Here is a 9,646-nt window from a genome sequence, read left to right on the forward strand (position 1 = left end):
GCCACCGTCGCGCGACTCCGAGTGCTGACGCAGTCGGAGGGCTTGACCAGGGCCAACTTGCTGGCCGCCTTCGTGGCGCGCCGAGTCCTCCCACTCCAAGGCCGACCTCACCTGATCTGCCAGATGAGCGGTCATCGGGACCCGGGTCGGATGTCCTCCAAGGACATGCCTCATGCGGAGGTGGCGAACACGGTGAACTACATCGCAAACTCCGATCTCTCGATGGACTGGTGGTTCGGCAAGGAGCCGTATTCGTGCGCCAACCCCCCGCCTATTGTAAGTCGTCTTCCTTCTTCTGTTTCTTTTGTTGCTGAGTCCGACTTGTCAAGTCTGATCGTTTTTGTTTTGAATCAGAACCCTCTCGTCCCTCGTTCGGCCAGCACCGCGGGGCCGGCTCGTCAGTTTGTCCCTGATCGGGCGGAGAGCGACGTCGACGATCCTGACTTGGGGGCGGCGGCCATGGAAGCCGACGCCGAGGGAGGAGGAGGAGAAGCAGGCGGCTCCAGGCCTTCGGCAACTTTCGCCGACTGGCCTGACGATGAGGCCGAGGGAGAAGTCGCCCCGCGTCGCCAGCCAAAGGCCGGCCAGCCAAGCGCGAGTTCCTCTGCCGGCTTGGACGCTCAAGGCGGTGCGAAGAAGCGTCGGGCCGGGCTGAGTACGCTTGGTGGCCGGTCGAAGAAGTTCAAGGGAGCGGCCGCCGCGACCAAGCGGGAAGAGGCGGCTGCGAAAGCCAACCGCTTCCGCAAGGAAGTGAAGAAGCCGTCGCTGGTCTCTGCGTAAGCGCCTCCGTCCCTTATCTTTATTTTCTCTTTGTTGATCTTTTCTGAGTTTTTCATATGCTTTTCTCGCCTCAGGGCTCCCCTCACTCTTGAGAGGGTTGCCGCCGCCTCCGTTATGGGGTCGGTGGAGACGTCTGCCACCACTCGGCTGATTGACCCCGCCGCCGACCTTCAGGAGGCGATGGAGCGGAACACGCAGGAGAAGCGCGAGGAGGACGAGGCCGCCCGCCGGGAGAAAGCGGAGGCCGAGAAGGCGGAGGCCTCTGCCCTGAAGAAGCTGGAGGCGGCCGAGGCCGCCACTGGGGCAAAGCGGCCGGCTAAGGAAGTCGTGCCCCGGCGGTCGGCGGTGTTCGTCACCCCTCTGAACTCTGCGTCGCCGCCCCCGGAGTTCACGGGGCAGTCAGGGGAAGCCGGCAGCGAGTTCCCAATCATGGAGAGAGGCGGCAGCGACGCCCCCATGCCAGACGTGGTCGCGCCGCCACAGCCGCCCCCGCTGCCGTCTAGGAGCGCACAAGGCAAACAGCCGGCGGGTCCGCCCTTGCCGCCGACTAAAGACGAGGCCGTGGCAAGGCTACTCCTTCAAGTTGGCTCGCCAACGCGCCGCCGTCTTAAGAAGGAGACTTCGGCTCCACGCCCCTTGGAGACCAGCACTGCCAGCTCGACGATTCCAGACGCCGAAGCGACGAGCGCCGCGCCCATTGGGTGGGTGCGAGGTGGCGGCACGAGCCCGCTGAACCAGGCGCTTTTGGATGTCCAGACGAAGCTGCGAGCTGATAGCGACGCCATCCAAAACTGCACCAAGGCGCTCCTGGCGTCGCGGGCAGCCATCCGGGTATGCTTTCTCCTTTGTCCCTATTTTCTTGTTCCTCTCTGTGGGGGCGCGCTAGCGCACCCACTGGGTGTAGTCCCCGAGTTTTGGGCCGGCTGCTGAGCAGGCGGCCCGGAACTCCAATTGGTGAGTTCCGGGTACTAACCTTTGTCTGAAATACTTGTTGTAGGACTATCACAACCTTTGTGTCACCGCCTTCAACCGCAACATTGAAGAGCTGAGCAAGCGGACCGCCGACTTGTCGGAGAGCCGGAGTGAGTCTTTTTTCTTCTTTGCGGGGGTGCGCTGGCACACCCACGGGTTGTAGTCCCCGAGATTCGGGCCGACTGCTGAGCAGTCCGGCCGGATCTCCCCGGCAACCTTCTTCATTGATGACTTAACGCCTTCTTTCTTCTTTTTCTTCTGCAGCCAACGCCACTCTTCAATAGCAGCTGAGCGAAGCCAACTCCGCGTTGCGCGCCAAGGGGGAGGAGTGCAGCAAACTCACTGCAGAGCGTGATCTGCTGGCCGCACAATTGGCAGAGCAGAAGGAGCTGCTTAAGAAGACGCAACAGGAGGCGGAAGAGGCCGAGGCCGCCCTCCTGGCCGAGTTCGCGAGCGAGCGCTCCTCCTGGACTGACAAGGAGGCAATGCTGGCCTCCGGCTTCCATGAGATCGAGGACCTCGTCGACGGTGAGCTTCTTTGCTTTCCTTCTTCGAGCCGCCGACTATAGGTCAAGCCGACTCCTGGTTTTTTGACTTATTCTTCATTCTTTCCGTCTTGGCAGGCTTCTTCCCCGGCCACTCGCAGGCCGCCCTTCAAGCTATCGAGGCCGATCGCGAGGAGCGGAGGGCGGATGGCGCGGAGATCACTGTGATGCCCCTTGGACCCTTGACGAGCATATTTTGAGCATTGGGGCCCGCCTGCGGCCGGCCCACCAGATGTTGCGCCGGCTTCAACGTGTCGGCGCCCAAGCGATCGCCACCCTGTGGCCAGACGTGCAGGCTCCGCACACCCCCAGTCAGACTGCCGACTGGCTGGAGGTCGCGGCTGGCCGTCTTGAGGCCTGGAAGGGTTCCTCGGCCCAGGCCGGAGCACGCCGAGCCTTGGAATTCGTCAAGGCGTGGTATCCGGGGCTGGACCTAGACCGGCTGGCCACACTCTGGTCAGAGGCCCAGCGGGAGCTGGCAGCCGCGGAAGACACCCTTGTCAAGCGTGCGGCGGCGATCGCCGATTACACCGATACCAGCACCTTTGTCCCCGAGCGGGCTGAAGACGGCGGGGAGGTACCGCCGGAGTGGTTTGGGCTGAACCCCGACTACGGCGAGGACTCGGCAGAGGTGATCGGCTCCAGCGTCGAGGAGGAAGACGAGGTGGAGGACGGAAGCGAGACGGAGGCACCGGAAGACGGAGCGGACGGCCAACCTCAGCTCGACCGCGCCTCCAGCAACGAGTCGTGCCCGCCCGAGCCGACTGCCGCCGGAGGTGATGAAGCCGAGACCGCCCAGCCGGCCGCCCCAACATCCAACACCGCCGTCTCCTCCGATCCTCCAAACCCGTCTACCACCCCCTAGGCTGCCACCTTGTCTTTGTTTTATTTGTTCTAATAGTTTTTGAAGAACTTGTTAATTCACACAATTCCACCCGCGGGGTGTATTTTGAAATTCTACTCAAAGATTCGGCCAAGGGCCTTTGTTATGTAAATATTCATCCGACTTCTATCTTTTCTTGCTCATTGCTCTTTTGGCTTTTTCCTTTGCCATCTTCCCTCAGTTGCCATCTTTGTCAGTCGGACAGCCGCTCTGCGGACTGCAGCTAGATCAAATTCTTGGTCACTTTGGGAAGGCAAGTACTTAGACGTTTTTAGAGTTGTTTAACAAGTCGGATAGAAGGCGGCAAGCCGACTATTCAAGGGTCGGTTTGCGAAAAAAGGCTGGAAGCCGGCCTTAAGCTATGTTTATGCTTTGAGTCCTTAGCCATTCTTCCTTACTCCTGCCAACCAGACAGTCGCTCTGCGAGCTGCGGCTTCTGGCAGGAGACGGCTTAGACGCCACACACTACTTGTCCGGCTGCAGGAAGCATTTCATAGCGCAGGACGACAAGTCCCCAGGCCGACTAGTCGAACCCGGTGCCAAGCGGCATAACAAAGAGTAATATACTCGAAGGCATATTTCTTATCATATAGATAAAAGAGGACAGTCCCCGAGCTCTTCTCGGGGGGCCTGAAGTCTTGGTACTTTTAATACAAAAGGTAGCGTGATACATACTGTGTGTAACTATAAAATTTTCGGAGGAGATTTGCATTCCATGGCCGCTCTGTCTCTTTGCCGGAGTCGTCCCTCTTGCATGCCCGGGGCTTCTGAGCGTCGATCAGGTAGTAGGAGTCGTTGCCCGGCACTTTGCTGATGATGAAGGGGCCTTCCCAAGGCGCCGACAGCTTGTGCTGGCCGGCTGTTCGCTGGATTAGTCGGAGCAGGAGGTCGCCCTCCTGGAAAGATCTCGGCCTAACCTTCCTGTTGTAGTATCTGCGCAAGCTCTGCTGGTAGATGCTGGACCGGCTGAGTGCCAACAGCTGGCCCTCTTCCAGCAAGTCGACGCTGTCTTGTCGTGCTTCTTCTGCTTCTTCCTCGGTGTACATGGTGACCCGTGGGGAATCGAACTCTATGTTCGTTGGGATGACGGCTTCAGCACCGTAGATGAGGAAGAAAGGCGTGAAGCCGGTTGACTCGTTTGGAGTCGTGCGCAGACTCCAGAGGACGGTCGGCAACTCGTCGAGCCAGCAGCCAGCCGAGCGCTCTAGAGGCTCGATCAGTCGGGGCTTGATGCCGGACAAGATGAGGCCGTTTGCTCGCTCCACCTGGCCGTTTGACTGTGGATGGGCCACGGACGCTAGGTCCAGTCGGATGCCCTGTGTCGCACAGAAACGGGCCAAGGCGCCTTTGGCAAAATTTGTGCCGTTGTCGGTGATGATGTTGTGTGGTATGCCGTACCGAATTGTGATGTCGGAGATGAAAGTCACGACAGTCGGACCATTCAGTTTCTTGATTTGCTTCGCTTCTATCCACTTGGTGAACTTGTCCACCGCGACAAGTAAGTGAGTTAAGCCACCTCGTGCCCTCTTAAATGGTCCCACCATGTCTAGGCCCCAAACTGCGAAAGGCCAGGCAATGGGGATGGTCTTCAGTGCAGAAGCCGGCTGATGCGGATTGGAGTGGAACTTCTGGCACCCTTTGCATTTTTGGACCTATTCCTTGGCCTCTTCTAAGGCCGTTGGCCAAAAGAAACCGTGTCGGAAAGCTTTGGCGACGAGTGCTCTTGAAGCCGCATGGTGGCCGCACTCGCCTTGATGGATGTCTTTGAGAATTGCCTGGCCTTGCTCTGGCTCTACGCAGCGCTGGTAGACACCAGTGACGCTGCGCCTGACGAGCTCTCTGTTGACTATGGTGTAGGCTGCCGCTCGGCGTTGTACTTGCCGAGCTAAGGTCTCATCAGTCGGCAGCTCTTTGCTCACCAGGAATTTGAGGATGGGCTGGGCCCATGAGGGTGCTGCTATTTCTTAGACTGCCAGAACTGCGACTTGGACGAGGGCGGCTGGGCTGGGAGGTGGCGGGCTGGAGTCAACAACTGCTTGCTGGATTGATGAAGTCCCTGGGCCGATTGGCGCAGCCCTTGGGCCGAGTTCTGGAGTCTTCGGGCCGGCCGCCGCAGTCCCCGGGCCGGGTTCTGCAGTCCCTACGCCGGCCTCGATTGTGGGGGCTTTGGAGCCATCTGCCAAAATCCCCGTACCGTCTGCCAGGGCTCTGGAGTTGGATCCGACTTCTTCGGGGGGAGCCGGCACAAAGATGGAGTCTGATTCTGGTGAAGGCTTGACAGATGGCTTGAGGAGGCGTTGAAGGGCGACGCCGGATGGTATTGCTTGGCGAGTAGAACCGATTCGTGCCAAGGCGTCTGCTTGGTCGTTGTCGTTTCTTGGCACATGGAGGAACTCGCACCCCTTGAAATATCCACTGAGTTGCTGCACAAGGAAATGGTAACTCGCCATGTTTGCATCTTTGGTGTCCGAGTCGCCAGACGACTGCTGGACCACTAAGTCCGAGTCGCCATAACATAGGATCCGGCGAATGCCAAGTTCTTTGGCAAGTCGGAGCCCGTGAATGAGCGCCTCGTACTCGGCGATGTTGTTGGAGGCGGCAAAATGGATTTGTAGTGCGTATTTGAGCTTGTCGCCTTTAGGAGAAGTGAGGACAACGCCGGATCCCAAGCCGGTGCGCATCTTGGAGCCGTCGAAATGCATCCGCCAATGGGTGGAGTCGGGCGCTGGAGGTAGGTACTGGGTCTTGGCCCAGTCGACGAGGAAGTCGGCCAGTGCTTGTGACTTGATGGCGGTGCGGGGCTGGTAGTGGATGGTGTAGGGAGCCAGCTCTATGGCCCATTTGGCCACTCGGCCAGAAGCATCTCGGCTTCCGATGATCTCGGCAAGTGGGGCCGTGCAGACCACAGTGATTGGATGCTCTTGAAAGTAAGGCTTCAATTTCTTGGCGGCAAAGTGCACACCATAGCACATCTTCTGGTAGTGGGGGTAGTTCTGCTTGGAGGTCGACAACACTTTGCTCAGGTAATATACCGATCTCTGGATAGGTAGTGCCTTGCCTTCCTCCTTGCGTTCCACTACAATGACTGTGCTGACTACCCGGCTGGTGGCGGCGATGTACAGGAGCATAGGTTCCTTAGGAGTCGGAGCCGCCAGAACGGGTGGAGTAGTCAGCATCTTCTTCAACTGGAGAAAAGCTTCATCCGCCTTGTGGTTCCACTCGAAAAAAGTGGTCTTCTTCATGAGCTGGTATAAGGGGAGAGCTTTCTCGCCCAGCCGACTGATGAATCGGCTGATGGACGCCAAGCAGCCGGTGAACTTTTGCACGTCCAGCAGTCGGCTGGGTACCTCCATCCTCTCAATGGCCTTGATCTTACAGGGTTGCACTCTATGCCGCGTTCAGAGACCAGGAAGCCAAGGAGTTGGCCGGCTGGTACTCCGAAGACACACTTCTCAGGGTTGAGCTTGATCTGGAATCGGCGCAGGTTCTCAAAGGTCTCCTTGAGGTCTTCCAGCACTATTCAACGCTTCTCCGTCTTCACCACCACATCGTCCACGTAGACGTGGGCGTTTCTACCGAGTTGCTTGAGGAGGCACTTCTGCATGCAACGCTGAAAGGTGGCACCGGCATTCCTCAAGCCGAACATCATGGTGAGGTAGCAGAAGGCTCCAAACAGCGTGATGAAGGCGGTCTTCAGTCTGTCAGTCGGGTTCAGCTTGATCTGGTGATATCCTGAATATGCATCCAAAAGGCTCAACAGCTCGCATTCGGCTGTGGAGTCTATCACCTGATCAATTCTTGGTAAAGCAAACGGGTCCTTGGGGCAAGCCTTGTTGAGGCTTGTGTAGTCAATATACATTCGCCACTGCTTGTTCTTCTTCAGTACCAGGACCGGGTTGGCAGCCACTCTGGAAAGAATACTTCCATAATGAAGCCGGCTGCTAGGAGTCGGGCTATCTCTTCTCTGACAACTCTTCTCTTTTCTTCTGATAGGCGGCGCAAGGGCTGCCTGACCGGCTTTGCATCAGATCGGACATGTAACTTGTGCTCAGCGAATTCCATCGGTACACCTGGCATGTCTTTGGGGGACCATGCGAAGATGTCCCGATTCTCATGGAGGAAATCGACAAGCTTGCCTTCCTATTTGGTATCGAGGTTTGCGCCTACGACAGCGTACCTCTCTGGGTGCTTCGGATCCAAGGGTATCTTCTTTGTCTCTTTGGCCGGCTTGAACGAACCCTCAGCCTCCGACTCCTTTGGGTTAGGTGACACCTCTAGCTGCTTGCCGGCCATTGCCACAACCCGGTCAAGGAGCCGCTTCTCGGCCGCGATCACTAGGGACTCGGCCAGCCGACTACTCTCAGCCGCACAGGCAGACGACTTCCGGTAGTCGCCGGCTATGGTCAGAGTCCCCCTGGAACTAGGCATCTTCATTTTGAGGTAGGCGTAGTGGGGGACCGCCATGAACTTGGCCAGGGCGGGTCGGCCAAGTAATGCATGGTATGGGCTCTCGAGGTCCACCAGCTCAAACCAAACTAACTCTCGGCGGAAGTGATCTTTGTCTCCAAAGAGGACGTCCATCAGGATCTTGCCGATTGGTGAGCAGGAAAGACCAGGAACAATGCCGTCGAACACAGCCCGGCTGTTCTGAAGCTGTCTTTGCTTGATTCCTAACTTCTCCATGGTGTCTTTGTATAGGATGTTGATGCTGCTGCCTCCGTCTATCAGAACTCGCGAGAAACGAGCAGCTCGTCTATCCGTGGCAAAGGTGGCATCCAAGACCAAGGCATAAGAGCCCGGACTCGGCATCACCTCTGGGTGATCAGCTCTGCTCCAGCTGATAGGCTTCTTGGACCAGTGCATGAACTCTAGTGTCTCTGGTGCTACTGCATTCACCTCTTGTCGCTGCAGCCGCCTGCTGTGTCGATCATCAGCCACGCTGGTAAAGATCATGTAGGCTCCGTGCTCTTCAGGGTACTCGTCTTGTACTGCGCCGACTGGCCTGACAGCCGGCTGCTGGGGCGGAGGCGGAGGCTGCTGCCCAGCAGGCGGGGGAGGTAGGAGGCCATCTCATTTGGTGATCCTGGTGAGCCAGTAGCACCTCCGGGTGGTGTGATTCAACGGCTTCGCGCCGCTATGGAACTTGCAAGGACCATCCAGAGTCTACTCGTATGAGAAAGCCGGCAACCAGTTGGGCTTGCCACCTTTCTGTCGCTTGGGTGGAGGCTGCCCATCCGGCTGCTGGTCTTCAACTGTCGCCACCTGCCGGCTGCTGGAAGCTGGCTGCGGGGCCTTGCGCTTGTGGTCGTTCTGCTGTTGCCGCCGACTGGCGTCTCCTGCCGGAGTTCTTGGAGCCTGAGGGGCCACTTTGCCAGTCGCGCTAACTTGAATCTCCGCCTTCATGGAGGAGTCGGCTGTGGCATACTTGTCTGCTATGATCAGCAGCTCATCGAGGGTTTCTGGCTCGTCGCAGAGGAGCTTGTGCTTGAGGAGGGTGCCTTTCTCTGCACCCGGCGGTGAAGTACTCGATAGCCTATACCTCGTGCACGCCCTCGCAGGAGTTCCGAAGCTCGGCCCAACGCGTGAGGTAGTCGCGAGTCGACTCGTTGGGGCCTTGCATGCACAAGGAAAGCTGGCGAGGCTTGGGAGGACGCTTGTACGTGCTTGTGAAGTTGCAGACGAATGCATCGGTGAAGTCGACCCAGCTATTGATGCTGCGGGGCTTCAGGCTGTTCAGCCATGTCCAGGCCGTGCCCTGGAGCATGAGCGGAACGTATTTTACGGCGACACGCTTGTTGCCGTTCGCTATGTTGATGGCCGTGGAGTAGTCAACCAGCCAGTCCTCCGTCTTCACGGAGCCGGTGTACTTGGGCGTGTCTCTTGGGAGCGTGAACCCTTTGGGAAAGGGCTCGTCTCGAATGCGGGGCCGAAACAAGGCGGACCCAACTCATCTTCTTCCTTTAGCGCCAGGGATCGGTGAAGTCGGTCGATCCGGTGGCGGGTGTCGTTTTCTCCGACTCCCTCTCGGCGGCTAAGGCGGTCGCCGAGAGTCGGATGGTCAACAGGCGGCGGGGAGACTCACCTTTCCTTGCGAGGAGGAGGAGGCGGACAGTCGTCCCGTCGTTCCACTACTCTCGGGCGGCCGTCTTGGTCGCGCTCTATGGTAATGTGGGTCTGACTGTGGCTGACAGCCGGATCCTTGTCTTTCCTTCCTCGGGCGCCGCCAGTCGGCGTCCGAGACGTCGCGCCTTGATCTCGGCATGGAGGCGGGTCGTCGTTTTATCGCTGTGGCGCCTCCGTGCGGCAGCCGGCCTCGTTCTGCGCGGCAGCCGTGTCGAGGAGCCGCTGGACTCGCTCCGTCATCAGGTGGTGCTCTTTGCCCTCGAAGTTGTCCAGCTCGTCCGCCGTCGCCTGGGCGGCTCGAATGTTCTCCGCAGGCGTGGCGTACACAGGGCGATTTGCCCCG

Source organism: Triticum dicoccoides, chromosome 7A, assembly GCF_002162155.2.
Source record: "Triticum dicoccoides isolate Atlit2015 ecotype Zavitan chromosome 7A, WEW_v2.0, whole genome shotgun sequence".
In the NCBI taxonomy this organism is placed as follows: domain Eukaryota; kingdom Viridiplantae; phylum Streptophyta; class Magnoliopsida; order Poales; family Poaceae; genus Triticum; species Triticum dicoccoides.